The sequence below is a fragment of the Gossypium arboreum genome, chromosome 8 (assembly GCF_025698485.1).
Source record: "Gossypium arboreum isolate Shixiya-1 chromosome 8, ASM2569848v2, whole genome shotgun sequence".
NCBI classification, from domain to species: domain Eukaryota; kingdom Viridiplantae; phylum Streptophyta; class Magnoliopsida; order Malvales; family Malvaceae; genus Gossypium; species Gossypium arboreum.
Window position 1 is genome coordinate 120,184,212 of NC_069077.1, and position 17,790 is coordinate 120,202,001.

General features: G+C 32.6%; 1 non-coding gene across 1 annotated transcript; it reads left to right on the forward strand.

The window, feature by feature from the left end:
- Positions 1–624: 624 nt before the first annotated feature.
- Positions 625–731, forward strand: LOC128280022 (small nucleolar RNA R71). The gene has a single exon (XR_008270204.1). It is a non-coding gene; the product is annotated as a small nucleolar RNA R71 (small nucleolar RNA).
- Positions 732–17,790: the final 17,059 nt, after the last annotated feature.

Below are 17,790 nucleotides of genomic sequence, written 5' to 3' on the forward strand. Positions count from 1 at the left end.
TTTCGCCATGTATGCCTTCAATAGATTCTCTAAGCTATTGGATGATTCAGCTTGAGTTAGTTTTTGAACTTGTTGGGGGAAGCTAGGCGGTTGGGTTGGTCTAGGTTGGGCGTAAGTGTTACTGGTTTTATCCCTATGGTTACTCCAGGAAAAATTGGGGTGATTTCGCCACGATCGTTATAGAAATTAGATTGCAGTCCTTGCCTTCCTTGATTTTGGTTCTGGTTACCCATGTAATACATGGACTCTGGGTTCGATGGACATTCTTCAAACAAATTTCCTTCCCTACAATAGACACAGGCTATACTTTCAAATTGATTTGGTGGTTGTGCTGTAAAACTATTAGACCCATTAGTAGTAAGATTGTTTAACATTGGGGATATTGATGATACATGAGATGCGACTGAAGTAAGAGCGTCTATTTCATGTATTCCAACAACTCGTCTTCCTGACAATGCTCGATTGGTTGGCCATTGATAATTGTTGCTGGCAATCCTCTCAATGATTTCATAAGCCTTATTATAAGACTTAGAAATGAGAGCACCATTAGCAAAAGCGTCCACTACCATTCTCGTGTGAGCATTGAAACCATTATAAAATATCTCAAGTTGGATGCAGTATGGGATTTCGTGATGAGAGCACTTCCATAATAATTCTTTGTATCTTTCTGATGCTTCATACAAGGACTCATCATCCATTTGTTAGAAAGCAGTGATCTTATTCCTCAACTTAGCATTCTTGCTAGGTGAGAAATACTTCATGAGGAATCTTTCTACTAACTCTTGCCATGTGGAAATTGAATTTGGTGGCAATGAATTCAACCAGGCTCGAGCTCTGTCCCTTAGTGAATATGGGAACAGCTTCAATCGTAATGCATCTTCGGGTACTCCGGTTAATTTGAAAGAATCACTCACCTCCATAAATAGTATTAAGTATAAGTGAGGATCTTCGGTAGGCATTCCACTGAATTGGCCCACTGTCTAAAGCATTTGGAACATGACTAGCTTCAGCTCGAACTATTATGCCTTAATTTTTGGTCTCCTAATACCCGGAATAAGATCATGGAATACTGGTACAGCATACTATCTTAAAGCTTTATCCCTATCATCAGCAACAAGGATAGGATTTTGAGCAAGGTTTTCTCTGTTAACTTGATTCGGATTTTCGAAATTCATCTCTTCGGTCCTTCTTTGACTTGCTTATCTTCTTTGTTGTCAAAAAGTTCGCTCAATCTTAGGGTCTATAGGGAGTAAATCGATGATTCATTCAATACTCATAAACACCAGAAATAATCACAGAAAATTAATTAAGTTAGAATTTAAACAAAAAATTAAACCAAAATGCAAAACTAACAAATTCACAAATAATGACTTTTTAAAACACAGTCCCCAGCAACAGCGCCAAAAACATGGAACGATGGAAATGTGCAAGTGTACACAATCGCAACAAGTAATAAAGGGACAAGTAAATTTCCAGTTATCTTACCCACAGGGACTGTGAAAAGGATTGTTTATGAATGCTATTTAAAACACTTTGGTGAAGAAAAATATTTTGGTTGAAGAGGATGATTAAAAACTAAGATTTTAAACTAAGTAAACTAAATAAATAAATCACAAATGCACAATTTCAAAATACAATTTTAATCAAGATGATATAATTGTGTTAGATTAGTTACACTTCTTAACTTAGAATTATTAAACTCATGTTTATATTGTTACGAATAAATTCACAGTAACTCGGTAATTTGCTAACTTATGAATATACTCATCTATCAAAATCCATTTATCTCTTAGAAGTATCCTATGTTAGTTCAATCGATTAAACAAATCTTAATAGGCAAATATGTTATAGCACATACATATTTATTAAATTGAAATAATCTCTTAAACATATTCCTATGTCAATTCAAACAATTAACTCTATTTAATAAGAACATAAAAGATTATGTGAGGTAACAAAGTATCCTTACCTTGAAACAGTTTAATCACAATAATCTTGCAAGTTATGCAAGGCAATTGTATCATCAGATACCATTGCTAAATTAACCCTCAGCTACTTTAGATGATTAAACATGCACTGATTAAGTACTATGTCCATTAATTTCAATTTTAATCTGTTTAAATAATTAATCCATTAATTCCCTCACAATTATAATACAAGAATAACTTAGGCATGATTTTGCTTAATCAAGCATTTTTACCGAGGCCTATAAAAGCATAAACACAATTTTACTAATTTAAGAGGACGACATGAAATCAACCCAACACGAATTAAATTCAAGCTAATCTGATTAATTAAACCATTCCAACAACATAAATATTCATAGATATGTTCATCACAATAACAAAAAAAAATTAAAGAGATAGGGAACAAGAATCAAATCCGGTGTCTTTTCCGTGGCTTGACTAGGTTGCTCCATTCTTCCTTCTTTGTTTTCCTCCCTTATCAAGGCTACTATGAACACTCAATTATGCTCCAATATGGCTGAAGAAGATCCCTTTCTCTAGAGGAGAAATCGGCAAAAGAGCAAGGAACTTTGAATGGGAAAATGAGAGAAAAAGTGAATGAGAAGAGAAGAATTGTGAGAGAAGAGATGTGAATGAGGGATGTTTTGAATGATCAGCCAAGGGGCCTTTTATAGCTAAATGTGGTAGCTGAAATTTTCTAAAAATAGCATCCAAAGAGCCACCCTTTGGCCGGCCTCCCATGTGGCAAAGTTGATGGCTTCAACTTTGCTAACTATGGCTTGAGGCAAATCTACAAAGCCACCAATTGTGGAGGGGTTTAATTGCAATTTGAACAAGTCTTCAAGGGCCTCTTTTCCTGTTCGTTTCACTCAGTTCGGTTCAATTGGACTACTTTTTCATAATTAATTAATAATAATTTATTAACCCAAATTAACTTGGATATAAATTAAAATTAATTATATTATGAATTGATACACATAATTTTGGGCCGTCTTAGGCTAGAAATTAATTTTCCTTGGCACTTCAAATTGCTTCTCGATTTTGTGCTTCTAGCAGTGTCTATTGAGCCATTTTTCGCCCTTTGTGCAATTTTGTCAAAAATAACAAAAATTAATCAAAATTAATTATAAAATTCATTAAAATTCAACATGTTCATAATTTAAGTACAATTTAATTAATTTATAATAATTAATTATTTTTCGACAAGAATTTAACCGAATTCGAATGAATTTAAGTTAAAAAGGGTATGAAAAAGTGTGTAAATTTTTATGTTTCCAATCGTCCAAGTGGTTAAGGTTTGATTGTGCAGACGAAAATGCCTCTGGCTCGTAGTTACTTCCCATACAAAGGCTATGCCGCGACATACCAAGTCCTATGTCAAGACATCGAAGGTACTATGCTCAACTTCAGGGTGTCCTCAAGGGTATGTTGCGACATCCTCAGGCTGTGTAATGACATTGAAAGCAATCTTGGATTTCTTCTATTCTACTTTCTATGTTGTTACATCACATGATCTGTGTTGCAACCTAGCGACCAGTATTGAGTTAATACGCCCTCTAATGGTCTTCTGCACAGCCTAATTCGGCCCCTAAGGTCAATAAAGGACTCAAATTACACATTTTATTAACTTAACTAATACTTGCGAAATTGTAATTAAAATAAAACTAAAATGCTCATGTTCGAGCTCCTAAAATGCGAAAACTAGTTTAATATGCTACATCAAATTGCAGAAGATCAAGCTCCCCTACATTTAAGTCATTGCTTGTCCTAAAGCAACACAAACAAAAATAATAAATGAAAAGACGACCCTTGAACAAGTATGGTACAAGTGTTTGCTTGGAACACATGAATAGGCATTTTATACTCACACATAATCTTGGCATGAGATATAATTGACCTTTCAGATGTCAAACATCTAAGTTTAGCATATTACAAAGCATAAAAGCATTAAGGATCTCAAATGTATGACTCCATCAATAAATTATACAAGTAATTTGATTATCCTAGCAAAATACAAACAATCAATAATGTAATTATTGAGTATGGTTTTGAATTGTGGATAAGTTTATCTAGATCGCATAAGGCTTTTTGGTTTTTACTGTTCTAAAGCTTAGGGCAAGTATGGATTTCAAGAATAGTAATCATCAAATAGTTTCAAGCACAAAAATAGTTTAGCACATCATATCGTCCCCTATTCTCCCTTTTAGTATCCCCTTCCCGCACACTGACTTATTTTTCCTTCTCTTACATTCCTTATTTCTCTAGAAAGGAAGTCACAGCATAATATAACAACTACAGGTTAGCTCACAAGTTTTTGTGCATCAATGAATGAGTTTTTTTTATAATTTTTTGACTTTGTCACAATTTTTTTCTTTTTTTCAATACATCTCATTCACAAATGCTTTTTCTTTTCAAGTACTTTTTTTCTACTCATTTTGTTTTTGAATTTTTCTTTTGTTACACATATTGGCTAACTTATAATCATTATATCACATTGATCCCTCCTATTTCACTTTATTTTTACAAAATTCACCATAATGTATCTTCTTAACTTTCAATACGTATGGCCAGACATATATAGTTGTGCACTTCAGGGCCAAAGAAAATGGGTTAGTACAAATTGATATTTTGGCTCAGGTTTTCTACGAAGGTTCATCGAGAAGTGTTTTCCGGCTCAAAATAGAAACTAAAGATAAATAACAGAGTTGGCTTTTAGGATCTGGGTGTACGTCAAACACTGCCTTAGGCCATCCTTAGGTATCTCATTATTCACAACTCTAATAAACCAAACAACCACAAATTCAACAATTTATCATTCATACCTGCACGCTTGTTTCCTTGTATTCTCAATATTGTATGGTACATTCAATTCCTTAATACCTATTTCATAGTGTAATATATAGAAATTATTAGTCTAAAAATAAAAAATTTAAAGTCACCTATCCTCATGCCAAATTTATTGTAAATACAAACCTATGTACATGCTCCTAACCAATCACTTGTATTTTTACAAGCTCAAGTACACAATTAACAAGAAAATCAAAGAAAAAGCATAAAAAATTAAAACAAATTTTCTACGTTACCCCCCCAACCACACTTTAGATAACACATTATCCTAAATGTATAGCCCCTAAAAAGATAAGGAAAGAAGTTACCCAATTGATTGTGATGGTTCCATAGGCTACTGGCGGGTGCTTCCTCCATTGTTCATTGAAAGCTCTAAATGTTGTGCCTCTTCATTGTAAGGTTCCTATATAAAAAATTTAGCAACTACTAATCTACTATTACTCTTACTCTTAACTACTTAAATAAATTAAAAATCATCCGAAATTAATAAAATCTTTAAAAAAAAACCCAAATTTCAGTCATCTGCCTTAAAGGCTGTCTCCTCGTCTCCTGCCTTATCACTTCCTTCCTCTTCACCTTCTTGCTCTTCACCTTCCTAATGGGTTTATGTTGGGCCAAACATATTCGACAGATAATTTGGACCTCTCATGTTGTTTTGCCTTGCGAATTCTTGAAGTACTGGGCCCATTTCCTTCATCCATCGTATCATTCCATCAATTTTAGCTTCACTTCTCTCACCCATTTTTCTTAATGTCATTCTTTCTTTTCTTTCGAGTGAGAGGAGCACATCCATTTTTTTATTTCTCTTCTAATTCAATCCATCATTTGTTTTCAGTTGAGTTCCACAAACTGAGTGTACATAGAATCACTGATCAAACTCTTTGTTAGGCACATAAATTACTCATTCTCCTCCATAAGTACATTTGCTCTTTTACACAATGTCGTCATTTCATGGGGAAAAAATCCCAACCTTCTGGCCACTGACACAAGGCTTCATGTTTTGATTGATCTACTCTCCAATGCAAAACTATTTTTTCTATAAAATATCATATAACAAGATAGCTCTAAAAGTATTTACTAAGAGACATTTAATGCAGGTGCTATCCTAGTACAGATAAATTACATCCACATCTTAGCTATTGGAAACATGATTTCCTGATTAAAATTGGTCGAAAGTCCTGTATCTGGCTGGAGGTTCCATTCACCATGATTCTCAATTAAATATTTTACAATGCTCTTCATGTCTAAATCTTCAAATTTATTTAACTCGCTATTTTCTAAATAATCAGTTTCATAATAAGGAGCATCGTAAAATTTACAAATAGCTTATAGTTTGAATGGTACATCTTTACCTCTTACCGTTACTGTATTCCACCGAACACCGTGTGGTCTTCGCGTCTTCTCATCCCTAAGACTAGCATAGAACTCTTAGATGAGAGAAATAAAAACATTTTTTTTGGGTTACGCAAAAGCATTCCCATCGATTGCACCGACCTAACGACCAAATTTCTTTGCAAATAACTATTGTTGGTTTGAATCCCCATTCTTGGATAAATGTTTTGCCTTAAAGTTCAAGATAATACTTCTTAACATTTTGATTTCGAAATTGTAACACCTCAAAATAGGGCCTAAGAGTTTTAAGGGTAATTTAAGAATTTTAGCCTTAGAGTGTTTGAAATTTTACGACATGGTTTATTGATTTTTTTTTCTATGGTTTTTAAAAAATTAAATCGATTTCTGAATATGAGTTTTAAATACCTTTAATTTTAAAAATAAGACTGATTTGTAAAAGAGTCAAAATTGTCAGTTTTTCAGCCAAATTTTAAAAATCAACCTAAAATCATCTCCCACCTATAAGTTTCATGTTAGTCTTCTCCATCTTCATGCTTTAGCCGACCCTTGCTGCCAAAACTTCTCTCTTCCACCTTTTGTTCTTCAATCTTAATTCTCTTGATTTCTATCATCACTCAAGCCAAATATCTCCATAAAATCCAAGAAAAACACCCAAAAATACCATAGATTCCTCTATTGTCAAGCTTGTGGGTTTTTCAAGTTTTTTTATCAAACACTCAATTTTTTGTCGTCTAAGGTAACGATTCAACTTTTAATTAGTTTTAAATTTTAATTAGTCTTTAAAACCAATTTTTTAGCCATTAAATCGCATGTATTGAATAAAAGCCAAAAGTTAGGTGTTAATGGTGCATTTCAAGATTTTGCATAAAAATGATATTTCAAAGTGTTTTTCAATTAGTGTTGACATGTTTAAGAGGTTTCTAAACTTACTTTGAAGTTTTGTTAAATATTTCTAGGGTTTTAATGAATTTTTGAAAAATAGCCTTAAAACATGTCGAAAAAGTCGATACTATGAATTGGGTGATTTGTGTAGTTCAAAGGTTGAGAATTAATCGTAGGTGAATTATAAGATGAAAAGAATTGGTTTTAGCTGAAAATATTGAGTATAGATTAATATATTTGAGTTTTAATTTTGCTATGTTAAAGGTTTTGGTTACATAAGAACCTAGCTTAAGCTTGTGTTTTTGGATTGTTTGATGTAAGTCTTTAGATGAATGTTGATTGTGTTGTTGTGTGAATTACATTGTTGAAGCATTGGAATCGATAGGACCTTCTACAAGTAAAGATAAAGGCAAGGAAAAGCTAGTTTGAACTTTTGGCTTTTCGAAAAAAGTGTAATTGGTGAGTGTTTGGGATAATTGCTTGTGGACATGATTCAATGTGTTATTTGGGAATTTAGTAGTAGCCTAAACCAATTATCTAAATTCCAAGAGTAAGTTTTCTCATACCTATGTTATCTTGCAAACAATGTGCTTATGTGTTTGAGAATATGTGAATTGGGATGAGATGCTATAACATGTGATATGTGGTTATGATAACCATTTTGAAAGTGTAAATGTGTATATGTTAAATGTTAGTGACAATGTTTTGCTAAGGATGCAAATATGCAGTGATAATGCACGGATAATCAGTAAGTGATATGTGTTTAATTTAAGATATTTTTGCCTTGTAATCTTGAAACTGTTGGATATAGTTGGCATGCCACAAGATTGTGAGTACTCACCTATATGTACAGTGATTTTGGGCATTAAGGCCCTGGGGCATGTTGGAAAGATAAAGGTATGTGAGCTAAGCTCCATTCAAAGGGACATGTGAGGGGAAATAAGAAGAGTGTTAGCTTTATGTTTCACTTTTGGGACATGTTTGACTCTATGACTCTATGTGGTGTGTTGAAGATTCGTGTATCTGATGAGTGATTATAGATCTCACTTTTATGTTTCATAGCACAAGTGTCAAATTATCTTAAATTATAAATATGTGTGTATTGTGATAAGTGTTTATATGACATGTGACCATTATGTAATTTATCTATAACATGTTTTTGAGTATTGCGACATACGCTTGAATGTTATGTGATTATATGATTATTGTGATATATGCTTATATGTTATGTGATTATATGTGTAATGCGATAGATGTTTAAAAGTGAATATATTTACCATGGAAAAGAGCTAGTAATAATACACGAGTAAGTATAATATGACACTAGAGTTGGAACTGTTGAGGTAATGCTATATGGTTGTTTCATTGATGCTTGATGAATTGTTTGCACTGTAGTTATTCTAAGCATTCACTGAGCTTGATAAGCTCACCCACTCCCTTCCTAAACCATTGTAGATTAGTAGTGTGCAGGCATGAGTGGTGTGGTTTTTGAGAGGTGGTCCAAGCAAGTTTACTTGTTATTTCGTTTGTGTTCTATATTTATTTACGTTTTGAGGAATAATGCAATGTAGTAGACTTGTTTATAGCCATGTTAACTTCTAGACATTTTGTTGGTTTTTGGTTCGATTTATAAGGATTACATGTTATTGTTATACTTGGGTTCATGAACATGAGGATGGTACTTGGGTTCATGAACGTGAGGATGGACTAACATTACTTGCTCTAATGCAATTTTGTGATATTAAAATGTTAATTAGGTCATTGCATGATTATTTGTCAAAGTAATTGATATATGATGTTTAAGAACTAAATTAGAATGGATTAATTGTGTATGTATGTTGTATTTTTAAGGTTTGGAGAAGAGGTATTGATAATTGGGTTTTCAAATTTATACCTCGATGTTTTGAAATGTACAGGAAGTCAGAATAGAGATTTGGTATCGATATCTTTGCTCGAGTATCGATACTTGGGGTTAAAGTATCAATATTTCATGACAGGTACCGATAATTTTTTAGATATGGGTTTTTAATTGAGAAACAAAATGCAAGTTTGGTATCATTTTTCCTGGTGGTATCAATACCACTTAAAGAAAATATTGATACCTTAGTGTCAGTATCGATACCTATGGACCTAGTTGAGAATTTTGTTGAATGGACCTTATGCATGTTTTAATATGCTTATCTGACTAATTAATGTAAGTTTAGCACTTGATAATGATAACTCACTAGTATGATCGACTTAAGACCTATGCGAATAATAAATTGATGGATGTTTTGTTAGAATGGGATTTTACTTGTTGGTTATAACATGAGAAGGTGGTGTGGCATCCTGATATTTGAACTTGGAAACCAGGTCAGGTATAGGGTGTTACAGAAATTTTAAGGGATTCAAAACCATTGGTGGTTCTTGAACAATCAGCTTTTTAAGCTTTCTAGGAGGCATATTAATCTAAAATCTATGAAGTATTTAAGCAATATATTTAATGTAATAGTAAAAAGCAAGTTTTTAGAACCCTTAACCTTGTTGTTTTGATTGTTGCTGCTTTGTTCTCCATCGATTGTTAGAAATCTTTCCTTAGCTTTAATGTTCTAAATAGCAAAGAAAGTTTGTAAGTTTAGGAATTTTAATGAAAAATTGTTTTAGGTTTAAGAGATTTTTTGAGGAGTTTAGGATTTTAAGAAAGGTTAGAATACAAGGTGAAGGTGCTTTTAGGTTAAAAACTAATGTTTTGGGGGTTAAAGACTAGGTAAAAATCAGGTTTAGCAAGTCGAGTTGTGCAATCGAGTCAGGTCAACCCTGAAGAAAATTACAGCTATGTCGCGACACAGGGGTTTTGTGTCGCGACATCCCCATCAGTTTCTCATTGTCATGACATCGGGGTTTGATATCGCGACACACTCTAGAATTTTGGATTTCTTAGTATATTGCATTCGGTGTCAAGACACACAAAGGATATGTCGCAACATCAAATGATTTTCTCTATTTTTTCAATTCTATCCTTGATGTTGTGACACAAGGTTACCATGTTGCAAAGCTGGCTCTGTTTTCACCCAAAATTCCAATTTCTAAAGTGTTACAATTTCTATAAAACATAAGTTTAATAGAAACTAAAATCTAGATTAAATAGTTAGTTAAATATACAATAATTTACAAAAAATTAAATATTAATTTAGAAAATTCCAACTCTCTTTTTGTCCTACAAAATACAAAATTCAACCAAAAGATGAGTTTGCAAGCACATTAGGTCATCAAAACACATGGAAAATTTCTCAAAATATATGTAAAATTACACTCAAACATGGGATCTGCAACTTCCCTAGTGGACTTTTTTTATCATAAATTATGTATATCCCTTTATCTAAGAAGTCTCTTCCTCTTTTCATCCTAATTAGGTTGAGACGTAACCTTGGTAAATTTTCTCATTATCCTAGTGGTCTATGTTCTTTAGACACACCAAGATTATTCATTCTTGTGACTTATTACCCCAGTCACACTACAAACTCCATTTAAATCCTTTGGCATCCCTCCTAAACTACTTTCCAATTGTTTTCCTTGTGTTTTATGTCCTAGCAGACTTCCTTGTGTTTATTGTCTTAACGAACTACCCCGTGTTTAATGTCTCGGTAGACTACCCCATGTTTACTGTCCTAAAAGACTATCTCATGTTTACTTTACTGATGCACTATATTGCTTGCCATAGTCAAGCTATGGTCTTATATGTTAGACCTCTTTTGACGTGCCGCCCTGTAGGACCTTACTGCCGTCACAGTGTCGCCCCACAGAGCATGTTGATTGTCATTGTGGTGTTGCTCTATGGAACCTTATAACCGTCGATATCGACCCATCTCATGTCTACCTTGATGCTCAAACACCAAAGTGTCCCCCTAGCACAGGGCTCGGAGCTTTGTACATCGAAGTTTGCACTCAGCAACACCGTATGATGGTATCTTAATAAAATTTCGTTTTCCCTATTCCTCCGCTCATTTCTCCATTTCGTCATTCCTAACATTGATGCTCGAACACCGCATGTCCCCTCCGCAAGGCCCGGAACTTCACAAATCACGGTTTGCACTCAGCAATACCATATGACAGTATCTAACAGAAGTGCCCATTTCCCAAATCCTAACTTCATTTAGCTTGTCAATAATTTCCCTTCACGCTATGCATACAAAACTCAAGCATATCATAAAAATTATCGGTATATTTACAACACGCCGATTAACTAATCATCAACTATCTATTATTAACAATCAGCAAACAACTAACAAGCTTAGACAATATTTTGCACCTACATACCACAATCTTAAACAACATTTGCACACAACCAACATTGTAATAGCCCATTTTTCAGTGGTTTCGAGGCCACAAATCTGAGAAGTTCGTAAATATTATTATTTAATACTTATGAGTCAACTATGGTTTTAAAAAGGTTTTTGATATGGTAATTAATGTTATATGAATGATTAAGTTCAAGTGGTGAGACCCTAAAGTCAAGTGGTTTAAGAAAATGAGGTATCGAGATCTTGTTTCTATAAGTCGAGCCATAAATAATTTTATAAATATTTACGTAGTGTTATTAAGGTTTTATTAAAGTTTTGTTAAGAAATTTTAATGTTCCGATAGTTAATTAAGCAAAAAGGACTAAATCTTAAAAGCTAAAAAAGTCAATCGCTATTAGTTTAAAGATGTTAATCTAAATAATCATAATTGGATGGCCTTAATGGATAATTTACCTATACCTAAGATGGTGGGACAGTTTTAAGCTTTAAAATCTTTTAATTTTATATGTTTTATAAGTTAATTTATTATTATAATAAAGAAAAGGTTAAAATATACGAAACAAAAGGTTGCCTTCCTAATTTATTCTTTTTTACATTGATTGAAAGCCATTTTTGGGAATTTTTAAGCTTCGGCCAAGCTTCAATGGATGCATGTGAGTCCATTTTTCACTCATTTCTTTTCATTTTTATGTTTTTGATTTCGTTGCAATTAGGTCAGTTAGTCCGTACATTTGTTTTTGAAACTATTAAAGATTTTGTATGTTTTCATTGATGAATCTTTGTGATTCTAGATGTTAAATGATGAATTTGAAGTATTAGTTGTTATTTATAAGTATTTTGTTATGTGATTTTGATGAATTTATCGATTAGGGATTAAATTGTAGAAATAGTAAAAATACAAGGACTTGATGTGAATTTTTTACAAATATGGGCTGAAATGGAAGCTATGAATATTTAGTTGGCATGGGTTTTCAATAAAAATGGTTAATTTGCATGTTTTAGGCTCAGTGACTAAATTAAATAAAAGTAAAATGTTGGGGCAATTGTGTAAAAATGTCAAAAATGACTAAATTGCATAAAATGAATTATTTTTTCTATCTAGATTAATGAATTTAATGAATTTATTAATTTAGATCAAGAATAAGTGGAAAATTGTGAAGAAGGGAAAATTACCAAATAGCCCATGTACTTTGACATTTCTACAATTTAGCCAGATAAGTTCGTATGAACTATAATCATTATAATGTTAATTAAATTTAATGTTTAATGTATTGTTCTAATATAAATAAATCAATATATATATGTTATTATGTAATTTATCATGTCATGAAATGATGTAAATCCAACAATGTCACGACGATTACTGAGCCCCGTTTGAACTATAGGAATTTATAGGATACCAATGACATGTCATTAGGGTTTTCATGTTTCGAGTGCTAGTCTTGAATTTCCTACCGATGGATGAGGTCCTACATTTGTTGCGGATACCCCACAGCTCGTGTGAGCAGCATCGTGTAGCTTACATTCCGATCCACATCTCGTTTGAGCAGGCCCATTTCATAGCTCATGTGAGTAATGATGTAAAGGAAAGGAAAGGTTACGATTATATGTTTAGCACACTTCATGTGAGTTATCCCTAATATCTGACGGTATTCTAAATAGTTAAACGATCATGGAAAGGAAAGGAATGGTAAGTGTTCAAAAGAAACTATGTCATGTATTTATGAAAAGGTTGAAATAGTAAGTTTCATTGAAAGTATGATTTTGTAAGGAAAATGATGAGTTCAAATGAATTATATTCATGTGAAATGGCTTATCTATGTTAAATTCATGTGGATTCTGTTTGAATATGCTCACATGTGTTGTTGATGATGCTTAGGCTTGTGCCAAGCTATTGGTTGGATTGTATTATGTTTGATTTTAAAAGTTATGCATTGAAATGGTAAGTGTCCAAATGGAAATATGCTTATGTTCATGAAAGGGTGGTAAGAATCAAGGTATGTATTTCTAATTAAATGATTTATCATGTGGTTGATGTTTATGCTTACGTCGTGTATTATGCAAATGAAATAGGTAAGAAAAGGTAATGAAACGGTAAGTTCAAATTTGAGATGTAATATGACGAAAAAGGAATTAAGGAGTTGAATGATGTACTTATTTGTGAGAAACTTATGTATGCTATAGATGAATTTACCTAGTTCATGAACAAATATACTAATTAGTGAATTGATGTTGTTATTTAAGTTTATACTAAGTAAATGAAATGGAAAGTAATTAAATGGAATGGTAAGAAAGTAAATGGAATGGTTCATAGTATTATGAAAAGGTTAATGATTGAGTAGTATGTTTTATAAATCCTATTATGTTAGGAATGAAAAGTATATGAGATATTGATGAACTTACTCATTTATGAGTTGATGGCTATAAAGTTTGATAAACTTTGTGGAATTGGTATAGGTTTACAATTACCCCCATAAAGTTCATTCTTGAAATGTAATGTTATGTTTAAAGTTTATATGAACTTACTAAGTATTCAATGCTTATGTAGTTATTTTCCTTTCCTTTTCAGATTATCGAATGGTCAATCGGTTTGGAAGCTAGTCGGAGACCTATCACACTATCCAGATATTATATCAGTAGATTTTGATGTTATAGTCAAGGTTATAATGGCATGTATAGATGGACTTATCTTTAAGGGTTAGTTGATGTTTATGGTATGTAAGTGTTGATTTGATTTGTGCTATTTTTGGTACTCTGGTGCCTTGATGGTTGATGTTATTATGGCTAAGTTGATGCATATTTTGAATGAATAATTTGGTATGTGATAGTGTAGTTTTAATATAGTCAAGTTGAAGCATGATTTTATGACCAAAGTGGTAAGTGTTGATATGTTTGCAATGTGGTCAATTATGGTATGCTTGATGTGGAAATTGAGTTAAATGTGTTTGGACGGAATAAGACCAATTAGACATAAGTATATTTTATTGCTTGCGTTTGAGGTGCCTATATGGCATATTGGTTGGATGGTTAAATGGCTTATTGAATTGGTCTTATTATGCATGATTTAGGTATGTTTTAAGGTATTGATTATATGTGCAAGTTGCTTGTAGGTTCATGCTTGAATGAGTGAAAGAACTGGCTTGAATTTTAGCCAATTTCTTGTGCATATGGCCTAAGACATGGGCGTATGTCTCAGCCGTGTGTGACACACTTTCCCCTGTAGGTTTTAAAGGTTTCTTTTTGGAAGTTACACTACCTAGCACATGGCCTACCACACGAGCATGTGAGGTCATCTCGAAGGTTACACGGCCTGGCATAAGGACGTGTGGCTTAGCCGGTGTGTAACACCCCTAAACTGTATCCGTCGTCGAAACAAGGTTACGAGGTAATACCAATCAACCACAACATAAATCATACATTTGTGTAATCATAATAAAAATCCATTCATCTCAATCAATTTGTCCCTTATAAGGTCCTACAAGACCTTAAAACATGCTTAAAAGTGGTTCGGGACTAAACCGATAACATTTGAAAACTTTGGGAGACTTAGAAAATTTTTCAAAATTAAAGGATCACATGCCTGTGTGAATAGGCCGTGTACCTCACACGGCTAACAGACACACCTGTGTCATAGGCCGTGTGAAAACAAGGCATACATACTGACTTGCACCACACGGCCGAAGACACGCCCGTGTGTTATGGCCGTAGGAAAATTAGGGAGGTTACTGACTTTGCCACACGGCCGACCACACATCTATGTGCCAACCCGTGTGCAACACACAGCCAATAGACATGCCTGTGTGTCTAGGCCGTGTCAAAACTGTAGGGTATACTGACTTTAATTCGAAGGGTTACCCTAGGGTACACACAGCCGTGTCACATGACCATGTGTCGCACACGGCTAAGACACATGCTCGTGTCTCTGCCTGTGTGAACAAAAATAAGCCATTTGCAAAGCCAATTTGCCACCCTTTTCTCATGCACACCTAACCATCAAAATGGTATCATTTCAACACTTATATAGGCAGCCCAAACATACCAATTCACACACATATCATGCCATCTATCATCAATCAATTCAACTACTAAATTCCATATTCAAAACATACCAAATCATGCTTCTCAAACATATCAATTCATCATCCTCAAATCATACCAAAATATACCAACTTCCAAGCAATAATACCACAACATATAACTATCCAAAAGAGCATCCACAACCATTCCAAACAAGCTAACACTTAGGAAATTATATACATCACATATATCATTTATCAAACATATAATTCAAACCAACTTAAATGGCCAAATACATGCCAACATTTACAAGCTAAGTCTCATGGCTAATATCATAATTCAAGACATACCAAAATGACACTAGCCTATACATGCCATATACCATATATACAAAGCTTCCAAAAGTACCAACGAGATGATCGATAGTGTGATGACGTTTCTCGATGATCCCCGACTCTGAGTTAGCTTTGATACTCTATAAAACACAAAAAATAACACATAGTAAGCTTCATAGCTTACTAAGTTCATACTAAATAAACTCGACGGTTCACAATATTCAAATCATCAATTAATAAACACTTAATAAATCTCATATCATCACTCAATTCTAACCCATGACCATTTATCATATATATACAAATCCATCAAGCTTCATACACATAGTATATGTAACACCCCTAACCCATATCCGTCGCTAGAATAGGGTCATAAGACATTACAGAATGATAACACAATTCTGAACAGTTATATATATACATGAATAAATTCCAAAGATCGGTCAAATTTTATTTCATAAACTAACACAACTATTAAAATTTGAAAACATTTCACATCTCATTTTATGCGTTATATCACTTAGAAGCAATAATATATAATATATCATTGAAAATATTTAGCATATGCCGATTTTAACAAGGATAAAATATAAACTCTAATGAACATCCAATTATTATAATGCATGAGTATATATATATATTGGCTATTAAATTAATACTTAAAAATCAAATATCTATATGTTATACAAATTACTATCTTTATAAGTATATACAAGTAACTAACAAAATTAATACATAATATCTATTCAAGAAAAAACCACATGAGTCACTTATTTTTGTTAAATATTTAAACATGCTATACTCATATAACGGCTCATTCATAAAACTAATCTCTATGACTTTAATGAATGCTATGTCATGGTGACCGAATATAATTACAACAAAGTAACTATTTATAATATCTATCAATCAACATAAGTTATACTCAATTTACCATTCATCTTAATTCAATCGTTTATCTTGCAAGCATTTAATTTTTTATATCAAACCAACTCAATTATCATACTTGTTTTCTCCATCACTAAACGAAACTAATTTATGCATTTCTACTGCCGTACAACCAGCTCACATAGACCAACATTCATTCTATTACAAATATATATATTATATCCAAATCAACTAATATATCAATGAACATAAACATATCTTGTACATTGACTGATATGTCACAAACCTAGACGTATGCATAAGCAATATCCGAAGCACCAACAAATTCCTAAACACACATCACATGACGGTACTAATCAAATACTTTATTTGCAAGCGTTATACTCATATATAACCTTAGTCAAACTATGCACAAATATTTTTAGTAGTCATTATCCACTTCAAGCATATATGTTATTTACCGCAACTACCATGCAAATATAGAATGTAGCATTATAATTAAGGTGTACTTAAATCTTAAGCAAAAATATATAAATGCAAACATTTAATTAAGCCATTTTCGCATGGCTTTTATACAACCATGTTTCCAAAATAACCAACTCCAAAACGAGCCTATACATGCCATAATTGGAGTTTAGCTTATTAAGTACCAAAGTAGTAGATAGTGTGATGAACTTGGCTGATAGTCCCCGAACTTGTAGCTTGAATCCAAAATCTATAAAATGGAAACACACATAAAACATAAAGTAAGCTATTGAAGCTGAGTAAGTTATAAGCAAATAATTAACTCATTAATACTATCCACTTTTACTAACTAACATTTTATATTATCTTTAACATACTTGACCTTGAATTACAATTTCATAATTAAAACACTTTTATGAACAATTTTTTATTTAAGCCGAATATTCACAAGGCTATTTAACATATTTTTCATCAACTTCCAATCAATTAATCTTAATAACCATGCATCCAGTTACTCACTTATTCAAACATAAGGATCATAGAATAACATCACTTATATAAGAATCACCTATAAGGCCGAATATACCAAATCATAAGTGCACATACTAAAGAAACATTTCAATGTTACACGACTTATACATTCACAAGTCAAATACATATACTACATACTCATTTATTCTTCATTTGCATTGCACAATATTTACAAAAAAATTCTTAATATTTACTTACCTTATCTCATGTAAATATCAAATAAAT